The following is a 14328-nucleotide window of genomic DNA, read 5'->3' as shown; positions in this document are numbered from 1 at the left end:
CCCTGTGATGTCACAGGCGGGTCCATCAGACCAGTAATTTATCATGGTCCCAAACCCAAATTGGGTGCCACTTCCTGCTACGCTCCCTGTAGATACAACGACAACGTCGACAGAGCCTGCGGTGAGTGATACCTCCAATGCCCCCGAGCAGGATGCCGCGCCACCACCGTCTGTCATTCGGCTGCGGATTTTCCCGATGGCATGCAGTTGTGAGTTTAATTTTTTAATATTAAGTTTGTTTATGTTAAGTTTGTTTATGTTAAGTTTGTTTATCTTGAGTTTATTTATCTTATGTGTTTGTTAATGTGCAGTTTGTTCTCTGACAAGTTTGCACCAAACCCCAATGCTTGCACACAGGAGATATCCGAGGTCATTAAGTTCATGTACGACCACCAATGACCGACCTACATGCATATCCCTGTTGAGACCAGAGAGCACTAGTTTCAGAAGTGGGCGATAAAGACCCAATTTGGTTAGAATTAATTTACTATATTTGAACTGTATTTGAACTGTATTTTATTCCAACTAACTAATATTGGTGAATCACTTTGTGCAGTTGAAATTCATATGGTATGTGGAGCATAACCTCATGATACGGAAGATCTGTGACCACCGGGCAGCCAAACATTTTCAGCAGATGATGAGAGATGTTCGTCAGGGGAAAGACCATTTGACATCGTGGATCCATCCAAACATCAAGAGTGAACTGGAGGCTCATTTTAGAGATAACAAGGGTTTCAAGCATCGCCATCTAACGAACATCGCCAACAGGGCTTCGCCCAGGTCATTGAGGTATACGGGTGGGTCAGCGACCTTCATGAAGTAGAAGACGAGACTGGTAAGAATTAGTTTTTTAATTGGTCCAATTATTTTATAAGTTGCTTGTTCTGTTGATATATACTTATATAGTCCTGTATGAACTGAACAAAGCTGAGAAGATATAAAAATGCTTCGTTAGTTTAATTTCTTTTTTGATTATCAAGTTACTTAAGTAGTTAGTAGAGTTTAGTTAGTTTAATTTTCAGTTTTAGTGGATTTATGTGGTTCGGATAGGGTAGAATGGGTTAGATTAGGCTTTGAGATTGCTGGAAACTGTTGGATTATTGAATTGTTTGGTAATTCCTGCTGTAAAACTCGATTAATTAATGAGTAATTAACTCACAAATTAAAATTTATTCTAGAAAATTAGAAATGTAATTTTAATAGTTTAATATGATAGAGAAAATTAAAACAAGAATTTTGACATTAATTTTAATGAATTTGGTCCAAGATTGGGCCGAACGAGTCGAACCGAGCCCGTATTGGGCCCAAGGCCCAACCCATCTCAGCCCAAGACACTTAGGCTACGTTTGTTTCTGAGAACAGGACAAGACAAGACACTGAGAACAAGACATAAAGGACAGAGACACAAAATTTTGTGTTTTTGTATCCTGTTTGGTAATAAACTAGAACAAATTATGAAAATCTAATTTATTCTCATTTTTTTTATTCAAAAAATTTGAGACAAAAATATAATAATAAAAAAATATAATTATAAAAATTAACAAGAACAATGAAAGAAAAAATGAAAAATAAGTTGTGTCCCTTGTTAGTGTCTTTGTGTCCTTCGTGTCAGGATGGACACAAAATACACTAATTCAGTGTCTCTGGACACATTGTCTTTGTCCATGTCTCCTCTGTTAAACACGATTTTGTGTCTCAGTGTCCTATCTCTGTAAATAAATGCAGCCTTGAAGAACACCCTCTCTCATCTCTCAATCATCAAACACGCTGCAAACAAAATTGGGCAAGGGAAGAACACAATTCCAAACTTAAAACCCTCACTTGATCTTCAAATTCTTGTAACTTTTGATCCGGAGCTCCGATCGCTGATGATTGGACTTTTGTGTGTTTAGAATTCACAATAAATTCTCGTTGCAATATAATTTCTAAACCAACATAAATCCTTTCATACAAAAGATTGTTTGTCATTAAAACAAACCCCTAAATTTATAAACCGAAGTATTGAACCTCGGGTCGTTCTCCCTAGAAATTACAATAGAGTGTTCTTGTTATTGGTTATGGGTCGTATATTGGGGTTTTTGAGATAGGAGACAAGAAATGTAAAATGTAATAAAAATAAACTAGCAACTAACAAAAATCTTGGCAAGGTATGAGAACTAGAAGTCCTATCCTAGTTATCCTCCTCAATTGTGACCACAATTATCCATTGCTACCACTTAGTTAACCACTAACTATGAAGGAAAGTCAAGTGGATGAATCAACTTGATTCCACAAGTCCTAGCCAACTCCCAAGGGAAAGACTAGCTTTAGTGGTATCCAAATCAATTAGCAACTTCTAATTATCAATCAACAAGGGAATTAGATAACTCAAGCGTCACTAATTACTCTACCAAAGCCAAGAGGAACAAAATCTACACTAAAATCCAACCAAGCATTTCATCAAACGCTTGGAAGGCATAAAAGGAAAGCATAGTAAAAAGTGCAAGGAAAGTAAATCTACACTACTCAATTACAAGAAATTAAACAACAACAAATCAAGTGAACAATAAAGGACCATGAATCATAAATTGCATTAAAGGAAAATGGAAGAATAAAAATGCATCAACATAAAAGCAAGGGATTACAAGAATTAAAAGCAAAATTAGAGAGAGAAAAGGTAGAAGGAGAAGAATTACAAAGAGAAAAGTAAATCAAAGCATGAAATTAAACTAGATCTAAGAGTTCCTAATATAGATCTAACCTACTCCTAATTCTAGAGAGAAGTGAAAGCTTCTCTTTCTAGAAACTAACTAAAGGCATGTGAAAACTAAAATAAAACTAAACTGATGACTAGATGTCTCATCCCCCTTCAATCCTTGGATCAAATAGCATCAGAAATGAGTTGGATTGGGCCCACAAGGCTTTAGAATTTGCTGGCCACGTATTGCTTTAAGTCACTACAAGAAAAATACCCATTCAGCCACACTTTTTTTAAGCTACATTTGAAAAGCGTAGCCTATTCTATGAATAGGCTATGCTTTTCTCCGTGTTGCCTTTTTATAAGAGAAAAAGATACACAATTACAGCATCATTTAAAAAGTGTAGCCTTAGGTATTATAGAAATCACTTATAAAGCGTAGCCGTAGGTTAATATCTATAAGTTCACTTTTCATATCAAAGAAGACGCTTATAGAGGGTAGCTTATTTATTAAATTTTGGGTACATTTTAAAAGCGATGCCTAATGTATCTAGAGTAAAAAATTTGATACTTAGTGAATTTTTTTTCCTCTTTTTCCTGAAAGCAAACTCACACTCAGTAAAATTTTTGTCATTCCCTCCAAATCTCACTCATCACCTTCGTCCCCTTTCGTAAACCCTCATCAGAAAGCTCACTCATCACCTTCATCACCTTCATCGCGAAGTAGAAGCCCTGCCTCCAAAGCTCACCATCGTTGCCCCCCTCTCACTCTCGCTCTCGCCATTGACCCTCTCACTATGATGACAAGTCATCTTAGCCTAGTTTCACTAGCCTTTTTCTTTTGTTTTTAATTGAATTATGCACTTTCTTGAGCCAAAAGTAAGCCAATTTGGTAGATTTTCATGTTTCCTTTGATTTAATCAACCATGTATGAATTCATGCTATTTCATGAGGTTTTATGCTATAATTGTCATATATTATGAAAGAATGAATATCTCATGATTTTGAGCATAGCTTTGATGTGTTTGGTTGATTAATGATAGGTGAAGAAAGCTTGGAGAAAGGTTGATGCAAGAAGGAATGGCTAGGAGGAATGACTTGAGTCTTGGATAAATTATGAACCAGGAAGCAAAAGCTGGAGCAAAAGTTAGCCCCAAACTTTTTGGCTAACTTTTGGGCAAAAGCTGGAGCAAAAGTTAGCCCCTAACTTTTTAGCTAACTTTTGGGCAAAAGTTGGAGCAAAAGTTAGCCCCTAACTTTTTGGCTAACTTTTGGCATGAAAAACACTCCCTGGATGCACCAAAAGTTTGCGCCAATGTTAGCCCCTAACTTTTTGGCTAACGTTGGCGCTTGAAAAACTCCCTGGGCTAGCAAAAGTTTGCACCAACGTTAGCCCCTAACTTTCTGGCTAACGTTGGGGCCATGAATAACTAAGGGGAGGCCAACGTTGGAGCAAAAGTTAGACCCCTAACTTTTGCCCCAACATTGGTATCAGCAAAACAAGGGTGCTGATGTGAAAAGTTGGAGCAAAAGTTAGACCCTAACTTTTACTCCAACTTTCACTCAAGCTTTCATGATTCCAACCCGGTTCAATTCGGTTCTTTTCCAAACTCCAAGAGCAATCAACCAAGGCCTCTCTCAACCCAATTCCACCAAGAGCAAAGGCCCAATTGAAGGCTTGAAGACCATTTGAAGAAAGTGTATAAATAGATTAGAATTTAAGTTTTAGAGAGCTTTTCTTTGGAGTTTTCATAGAGAGTTTTCGGAAAGCTTTTGGTGTTGAGTGAATTTTAATTTCTAAGTCTCGGGGAAGGAGAATTGAATTCCCTTCCTCTTAGTTTTCTTGCTTTGAATTTCAATTACACTTGTCTTGGATCTTGGGTTGGAGAATTGAAGAAATTCTGTTTCAATCTCATCCTGAGACCTCTCTGCTTTATTTTACTGCAAAATTGAATTTCAGTTTCGGTTAATTGTTCTTCATCTACTTTCTTTGCAATTTACAATTTCCTTTGCAATTGTTCTTGTTGGATCTAGGAAGGCATTGAGATCTAGACTTGGTTTTCTAGTCTCTTGGGTCCTGAGATCCGGATTTCCCATTTCTCATTCCCTGTTTACTGTTTTCATGCTCATTTAAAATTCTGTTTCTAGATCTGATTCAATCCAAGTGTTCTTTTATTCCTCTGCTTGTTGCAATTTTACATTTTCTTGTTTAATTTCTGCAAATCCAACTCCCCATTCCCTTTACAATTCAAGCCATTTACATTTCTTGCACTTTAAGATTTTACAATTTACATTTCTTGCGTTCTAAGTTTCTGCCATTTAATTTCTTGTTCTTTAAGATTCAGCACTTTAATTCCTGTCCTCTTTAATTTCATGCCAATTACCCATTCCCTTTACTTTCTATGCAATTTAAATTCTGCAAATCATAAATCTCTCAACCAAATCCTGATTCGCTTGACTAAATCAATCACTAAACTAAAATTGCTCAATCCTTCAATCCCTGTGGGATCGACCTCACTCCCGTGAGTTATTATTACTTGATGCGACCCGGTGCACTTACCGGTTAAGTTTGGGTGTTTTGGAGAAATTCGTTTTTCCACAAAAATATCCCATCAAGTTTTTGGCGCCGTTGCCGGGGATTGATTAGATTGACAATGATTAAGTGAGGTGGCAGTTTAGATCAAGCACTTTTTCTTTAATTTTTGACTAACCCACTAACTGTTTGAAGTTTTGTCTCAACTGACTATACTCAATTTGCAAAAGTATCACTGTGTGTTCCGTTCTTGATTTATATGTCATAGGGAAGAATAGCAGCCAAAAGGAAGGATATCATTGAAGAAGGAGTTTCTGAGAAAGAAGAACATCACAACATGAAGCCACAACTCATTACACTAATAGAGAACAATTGTTCCTATGGTGGAAATCCCTTGGAGGACCCTAAACAGCACCTATCCATTTTTCTGAAAACTTGTGGTGCTGTCAATCTCAATGGTGTAAACCATGATACCATTAAGCTCTTGTTATTTCCCTTCTCACTGAAGGATGAAGCGGCACAATGGCTTGAAACCTTTCCCCAAGGAAGTATAACTAGTTGGGATGAATTGGTTGCCAAGTTTCTAGCCAAATTCTCCTCATCCCAATAACACATCAAGATGAAAGAAGGGGTACATCCATTCATACAAAGAGAGGAAGAACCATTGTTCAAAGCATGGGAGAGATACAAGAAAGCAAGTGACAAAGTGGATTTTCAAGCGTTCTATGAAGGATTAACCTCAGAAACAAGAAAAGCAGTACATTACTTCTCAGATGGCCTACTCAAGGCAACAGCAACCATCCAAGGAACTGCAGAGTTCAGTGACAAGAGAGCCAATAACCAACACTCATTTGAGACGCCACGGAATGCAATTTCAGAAAAGGAAGTAATGAATCTTGAAGGAGTGAGAGCAACCATGAATCAAAACAAACAGCTATACCAGCAAACTCAGCAGCAATTGGAATCAATAGCTAGACAAATTGATTCTCTATATTCTGCCACAGTGAATGCACAATTTCCACCATGGAAACCACATTCTTATCTAAGAATGAGGGAATCTCAGCATCAGGAACAAACGGACTTCAACTATAACAACCCTAACTTCCCAAACCTGCAAAAACACCACCATACCAACAAAAATCACTACACACCACCCCAATATACACACCTCCAGCCCTGTCCTACCTCACCGCCTGCCCAACATGACTTACATCAATCACCACAATTAACACAGCCACAACCAATCCTAAACTTTCAAAGACTCTATGTTCTAGAAATGATGATGGAAAGGTTTATGAAAATTCAAGAAATGACAATAATAGAGCAGGAGGATATAAGGAAGAGCCAAGAGGCATATTTCAAGAGAATTGAAAGGTACATGGAACAACTGGTTCAAAACCTTGCTAAACTGGGCGAGAGAGAGGGAGATATGTCCCTAAGAGCCACTGAAGATAACTCAAGGAATAATGAAAAAGCTGCTGGGTTGAAAGGGAAAGCAGTTATGGAAAACAGTGAGAAGGCTACGGGAAAAGAAACAACTATCAAGGAGAAACCTACGGTGAGAGGAGGAAACCAAAGGCAACAGAAACCTCAACTTCCATGATCAGAGGACGAAGGATGCCAAGCTAGTGACAATAAAAGAGCGCTTGTTGGGAGGCAACCCAACCTGAGGTAGTTTTCTGTTCATAACTATTTTAATAAAAAGGTTAATTAGTTTTATCTAAAATGCAAGAAGCTAAGTTTGATGTTGCACACCAAAACAATCTAAAGGAGAATGCAGGATTCTAAGTGTGGTGATTCACCAAAATCCCATTATAAAACACATTCTCACTTTCTGCATAATGCTGGCTTCAAGCATGATTGGATGAACTAGTTAACTATTCTGCTGTGTCCTAGTTTTCAGTTTTATTGCTTTTGAAAAAGAAAAAAAAGAAAAAGAGTTTCACACATGGTTAATCTGATGCATGAGAACCATTGGCAAGGTACTAAGTTTGGTGTTCCCACACCAAAGTAAGTTCAAAAGCCCATAAATAAATCAGCCAGACTAACCATTGTTTCCAAGTGCTTGGGGAACAAGCAACTTTCAATATCATTACAGAGCATCATACAAGCCTTTGGGAGGATTAAGCATCATCAACAAAAAAATAAAAGAGGAATGTGAGGATCAGTAATGATGATGATGAGGAGTGAAGCAAGCGAACTCCAAAGGTTGTATCGTTAAGTGATTATCTTACATCAAACACTGCTATGATTGAGAGTGGTTTAGTTTCCCTGATTATCTATCTGCAGAGCATAGTTTTTCTGTAATTCAATAAGTAAGATGCTTGATCATTCACAACATTTTTCTCTTCAAAACTTGTTTGCACTCAATGTTCAAAAATGCATCACATGAAAGTTCTTTGAAAAGAAGGATTGAGGAATTAAACAAATTTGAGGCAAGCAAAAGATTAAGGAGAAGTGGTGGTTCTAGTTGTATGATTATGTATTGAGGTTGCATGCTTGTGAAAACTTGCATGGGAGCTCATAGGCGGGACATGAAGTTCAAAGAAGTATTGTGGAGATTCTCAAAAATTTATTGATCCAAGAAGCAGCAAACAAAACAAAAGAAAGAAAAGAAAATACAAAAACAAAAAGAACATGGCCCAAGGCTCTGAGCATCAATTACTAGGCAGAAAAAGAGAAAAAAAAAAAGAAACAAAACTCAAAAAGTTGTTAGCCTAGTAAATGCTTGTGGTTGAGCTGTGTCAAGGAAAGAGGCTTGAGCAAGTAAATCCTTAGGGGTGCTTTAACACCTAATACCTTAAAACCAACTGGTTTAGGAGTATTGATTGAAAGCTTATCTAAAGAGCCGCTTTGAGACATGACACTTAGAGTCGAGGCCAAAACACAGAAACTATAAGCTGCTTCAAGGTGACTACATATAAAGAGATCTCCATGATACCATTTGGATGAAAATCCTAAGACCTAAGACTCCCAATATGTGAGGACTAGTGAGCACTGAAACCCTTGCATGAGCATATGATTTAGAGTTTACCCCACTGACACTTGATCACTTCACTCACAGGACCTGACAAGTTGTTCTTCAATCCATCTTAAATGAAAGAACCATTGAGCATAATTCATTTCTTGCTTGGGGACAAGCAAGCTTTAAGTTTGGTGTTGTGATTTCAAGTCATCTTAGCCTAGTTTCACTAGCCTTTTTCTTTTGTTTTCAATTGAATTATGCACTTTCTTGAGCCAAAAGCAAGCCAATTTGGTAGATTTTCATGTTTCCTTTGATTTAATCAACCATGTATGAATTCATGCTATTTCATGAGGTTTTATGCTATAATTGTCATATATTATGAAAGAATGAATATCTCATGATTTTGAGCATAGCTTTGATGTGTTTGGTTGATTAATGATAGGTGAAGAAAGCTTGGAGAAAGGTTGATGCAAGAAGGAATGGCTAGGAGGAATGACTTGAGTCTTGGATAAATTATGAACCAGGAAGCAAAAGCTGGAACAAAAGTTAGCCCCTAACTTTTTGGCTAACTTTTGGGCAAAAGTTGGAGCAAAAGTTAGCCCCTAACTTTTTGGCTAACTTTTGGCATGAAAAACACTCCCTGGATGCACCAAAAGTTTGCGCCAACGTTAGCCCCTAACTTTTTGGCTAACGTTGGCGCTTGAAAAACTCCCTGGGCTAGCAAACGTTTGCGCCAACGTTAGCCCCTAACTTTCTGGCTAATGTTGGCGCCATGAATAACTAAGGGGAGGCCAACGTTGGAGCAAAAGTTAGACCCCTAACTTTTTCCCCAATGTTGGTATCAGCAAAACAAGGGTGCTGATGTGAAAAGTTGGAGCAAAAGTTAGAGCCTAACTTTTACTTCAACTTTCACTCAAGCTTTCATGATTCCAACCCGGTTCAATTCGGTTCTTTTCCAAACTCCAAGAGCAATCAACCAAGGCCTCTCTCAACCCAATTCCACCAAGAGCAAAGGCCCAATTGAAGGCTTGAAGACCATTTGAAGAAAGTGTATAAATAGATTAGAATTTAAGTTTTAGAGAGCTTTTCTTTGGAGTTTTCATAGAGAGTTTTCGGAAAGCTTTTGGTGTTGAGTGAATTTTAATTTCTAAGTCTCGGGGAAGGAGAATTGAATTCCCTTCCTCTTAGTTTTCTTGCTTTGAATTTCAATTACACTTGTCTTGGATCTTGGGTTGGAGAATTGAAGAAATTCTGTTTCAATCTCATCTTGAGACCTCTCTGCTTTATTTTACTGCAAAATTGAATTTCAGTTTCGGTTAATTGTTCTTCATCTACTTTCTTTGTAATTTACAATTTCCTTTGCAATTGTTCTTGTTGGATCTAGGAAGGCATTGAGATCTAGACTTGGTTTTCTAGTCTCTTGGGTCCTGAGATCCGGATTTCCCATTTCTCATTCCCTGTTTACTGTTTTCATGCTCATTTACAATTCTGTTTCTAGATCTGATTCAATCCAAGTGTTCTTTTATTCCTCTGCTTGTTGCAATTTTACATTTCCTTGTTTAATTTCTACAAATCCAACTCCCCATTCCCTTTACAATTCAAGCCATTTACATTTCTTGCACTTTAAGATTTTGGAATTTACATTTCTTGCGTTCTAAGTTTCTGCCATTTAATTTCTTGTTCTTTAAGATTCAGCACTTTAATTCCTGTCCTCTTTAATTTCATGCCAATTACCCATTCCCTTACTTTCTATGCAATTTAAATTCTGCAAATCATAAATCTCTCAACCAAATCCTAATTCGCTTGACTAAATCAATCACTAAACTAAAATTGCTCAATCCTTCAATCCCTGTGGGATCGACCTCACTCCCGTGAGTTATTATTACTTGATGCGACCCAGTGCACTTGCCGGTTAAGTTTGGGTGTTTTGGAGAAATTCGTTTTTCCACAAAAATATCCCATCACACTACAAGAAGAAACCCTCTCACTCTCGCCATTGACCGTCGTTGCCCCCCACTCACCACTCACCCGCACTCACCACTGTCCACATTGCTGCACTACTGACCGTCGCTCCTCTTCGCTATCTTGCACTGATCGTCGCTGTGCCGCCCTCAAATCAGAGAAAAGCATTTGCCATCACCACTCACCACTCACGGCGTCACCACTCACCACTCCAAGAAGACTCTCCGCTCACTCATCTTCACCACTCATCTTCTCTTCGCTGCGCGGTCACATCACGAAGACTCTGCGCTCAACTGAAAGCCTTTCTTCATTCGCGAGGTTAGGGTTCTGATTTTAGGTTTCAATTTGGGGGTTTGGTGCAATAATCTGTGACATCGTGAATTGATGAACATGCATGCTATTGTTGCAGCGCAGGAGAACTCGTGAATTTAGGGTTTTTATTCCGTTAACGCAGGTGAGCTTGGCCATGATTAGTTACGGCGCAGGAATACCAAGATTAGTTGCTTATTATGTTTGTTTCTTATTATTAGTTTTCTTTTTCTTTCAATTGTACTAATTAATAGTTTCAAGTACTGTGTAGTTTCAATTCTTATTATTAGGTCTCTAAGCTAAATTTGTTGGATTCTTGATGAACTCAAAATAAAATAAAATATGGCTGTGAAAGTCTGATCCCTTAAATAATGTGTGAATCACCTGGAAAATGTTTTGCTTCAACTGATGGATGGCTTCATCATTCTCTCTTTGGAAAATGTATAGGTAATAATTGAAATTGAAGAGTTCATAACAAATCTGCACTATTTTTTTTGTTGTTGCTTTCTAAGTGTTTGTGAAATTGTTTGTGTGTGTGTGAGTGAGTGAAATAAGGACTTGTTCTGAGTAGTTTTATTTTAGGAAGTGTTTGGATAACTATGGTTCGAATTTGTTGAATTGTTTGTATGTAGGGATGAGCAAGGAATCTGAGGTATGCTGGTGTACTTTTTGATTCTTTGGCTAGGAGGAGGGATATTCATGGGGATTCAATTAACAAGGCTCAATTGAAGGACTATTGGGACCAGATTTCTGACCAGAGTTTTGATTCCAGGCTCAGAACCGTCTTTGACATGTAACTAATTCATTACCTCTTTACTTAATTTTAGAATTAGGAAAAGAAATTGGTTGGTATTTTCTTTAATTCCCACCATTAAGTATGTTAACCTTCATTTGGAATAATGCAGGGTTGATAAAGATGCAGATGGAAGAATCACCAAGGAAGAAATTAAAGAGGTTTATATGAATTTTCTTTTTAAATTCATCAACAGAAAAATTAGAATGAAGATAATGAAGTAGTTTTTATCGGCAACCTTTTTTCCTTTCCTAGCTTTGCAGTTTGTTCCCATGAGAATATGAGTTTACTTGATCACAAATGATCAATTCTGTTTTCAGATCATCTGCCTTAGTGCCACAACAAACAAACTCTCAAACATACAGCAGCAGGCTAAAGAATATGCAGCTTTGATCATGGAAGAACTAGACCCTGAAGAGACGGGATTTATCATGGTATTTACATCATCCTATTTCAGATTGTTTTGGTATAAAACTTATCAAAATTAAGTAAAATTAGTCACTATTATAGTTTCACATACAGATAAGTACTTATATTTCAAATCATAACTCATAAGTATGAAGTTGATTTATATTTAAGATGATGAGAGGGACTGATTTCACTTGTATTTAGGAAATTAGATCAAATCCATAAGAAAAATTTGACATAGACCAAAATCATAAATAGCTAACTCTAGAAGTGACTAGAAATTTATTTGAAAAGAAATTTAATTTGGGGGTTTTAGGGTTATAGGTTCTTTTTTGGGTTCTGATTCGCCAAAAATAGATTAAGCCAAGGGATTCATGTTTGGTCCATCAATTGCATTGGTGATATTGGTGCAAAATTGATATATGTCTCAATTCATTTTTAATTTACAATTTAGGTTGATAATTCTCATTTTACTGTTTGAAGCAATGCCGTTTTCCCCTTTTGCACTTGAAATTAAGCTGATTGGCATGATTTTGTGAATTTTGCATTCAGCTTTAATGAGAATAATAAAAAACCAACAAGTTGAGAAGAGAAAAGTAAGTGATCAATCAAATAGATACTGTGGTATTATATCTTATTTATTTAATTTAATGAGCAGGCATAATTAAGTAGTTCGATCTTAATTATTATTCTTATTCATCACTTTGATTCATTATGAGCAGAGGCTTGAAGTGATGGAGTTCTCGGGGCTGAAATCAAGTTCATGTGTTACCCATGCCATTAATGCTAGAGATTCTTCCTTCTTTGATGTTGTGGCTTCTCAACTCACTCCCAAGGTTCATTTCTTAATCAACCATTTGAGCTTTTTATTTAAGCAATTTTTTTTCTTTCCGTTTTTTTTTTAAATATTGTGAGTTGAAAGTAGACGACGGGATCAAGGCCTGTGAGGGGAGAGACAGTGGCCAAGTTGAAGGTAGCTATCAATGGCTTTGGAGGCATCGGTAGAAACTTCTTGCGCTGCTGGCACGGTCGCAAGGACTCACCCCTTGATGTGGTTGTTGTGAATGACAGCGGTGGTGTCAAGAATGTAAGTATTCGCATTACAATGCCATTTTCAGATGAAATGAATGACAGTAATTAGTACGTACGTAAGTAACATATGGTGATTTAATTTGCATAAGCAGGCCTCACACTTGCTTAAATATTATTCTATGCTGGGAACTTTCAAAGCAGATGTGAAAATAGTGGATGACCAAACCATTTCCGTGGATGGTAAGCCCATTAAGGGTGTCTCAAATAGGGATCCTCTTAAACTTCCTTGGGCTGAGCTTGGAATTGACATTGTTATTGAGGTAAGTCTTGACCTTTTGGATTCTGTGCTTCCTTTGATTTGATTTGATTCGATTTGATTGGATGATATTCAGGGAACTGGAGTGTTTGTGGATGGGCCTGGCGCTGGAAACATTAACACTCTTCTTTACTAAGTAAAAATAAATGATTAATTATCATTAGTATAGCTAAGTGGTTGATTTTGAATTCTTTCTTTTTTTTTCCTTCAATTTAGTAATGCTTCTTGCACCACAAACTGTCTTGCTCCGTTTGTGAAGATCTTGGATGAAGAATTTGGTAAGCCGAAACGTCGGACACATGATGATGTTACTTAATGTTTGAGAGCTTAGAGAGTTACTTTAATTTGCTCTATATTTTCCAGGCATTGTGAAAGGAACAATGACAACTACACACTCCTACACAGGAGACCAGGTACAAAATCAGCTACAATTTTGCTCTTGTTTATCTCTTTAACTAGTCTAGTGTTTACTCTTCGGTGCTGTTTTACCAATTTGTTCAACTGAATTGTGCTTGTGCAGAGGCTTTTGGATGCTTCACACAGGGATTTAAGAAGAGCAAGAGCTGCAGCATTGAACATTGTTCCGACAAGCACCGGAGCAGCCAAGGCTGTGTCCTTAGTGTTGCCAAAACTGAAGGGAAAGCTCAATGGAATTGCGCTGTGAGTGCCTACCCCTAATGTCTTAGTACTTGACCTTGTTATCAATGTTGAGAAGAAGGGTGTTACGGCTGAAGAAGTCAATGCAGCTTTCAGAAAGGCAGCTGAGGGGCCGTTGAAGGGTGTATTGGACGTGTGTAATGTTCCTCTTGTGTCCGTGGACTTCCACTGCACCGATGTTTCTTCTACTATTGACTCTTCACTCACTATGGTCATGGGAGATGATATGGTTAAGGTTGTTGCTTGGTATGACAATGAATGGGGTTACAGGTTAGGCCACTCTCCACATATAGCAGCTACTTTTGTTTTGGCTTTCTCATTTAATGAATCCTTGAGATAGAACATGCACATGTAGTAGTACATTGAATTAGCATATTCTATAGAAATTATCATATATAATTAAAATCGGCAACTATAGAAATTTAGTACATTGAATTATCAGTGATATATATTTTAGAACAGAGGGTGAATATTGTTACAAAGGATCAGATTATTGATAGTTAAAATACGGGGTGATTGCAGCCAAAGGGTTGTAGATTTGGCACATTTGATGGCAAACAAGTGGCCCGAAGTAGCTGCTACAAAGGGAGGTGGAGACCCATTGAAAGAGTTTTGTGAGACAAACCCAGCTGATGAAGAATGCAAAGTCTTTGAATAGAATAGCAGCTTTGGT

The 14328-nt window shown here is 37.4% G+C and overlaps 1 pseudogene; it reads left to right on the top strand.

Annotated features, from left to right (window-relative positions):
- The first annotated feature begins 201 nt into the window (after window positions 1-201).
- Window positions 202-13995, top strand: LOC107610861 (glyceraldehyde-3-phosphate dehydrogenase A, chloroplastic-like; annotated as a pseudogene).
- Window positions 13996-14328: the final 333 nt, after the last annotated feature.

This window comes from Arachis ipaensis, chromosome B8, assembly GCF_059453495.1.
Source record: "Arachis ipaensis isolate K30076 ecotype BB chromosome B8, ASM5945349v1, whole genome shotgun sequence".
In the NCBI taxonomy this organism is placed as follows: Eukaryota; Viridiplantae; Streptophyta; class Magnoliopsida; order Fabales; family Fabaceae; genus Arachis; species Arachis ipaensis.
The sequence above is the reverse complement of the archived record's forward strand: the minus strand, read 5'-3'. Positions and strand labels throughout refer to the sequence as shown.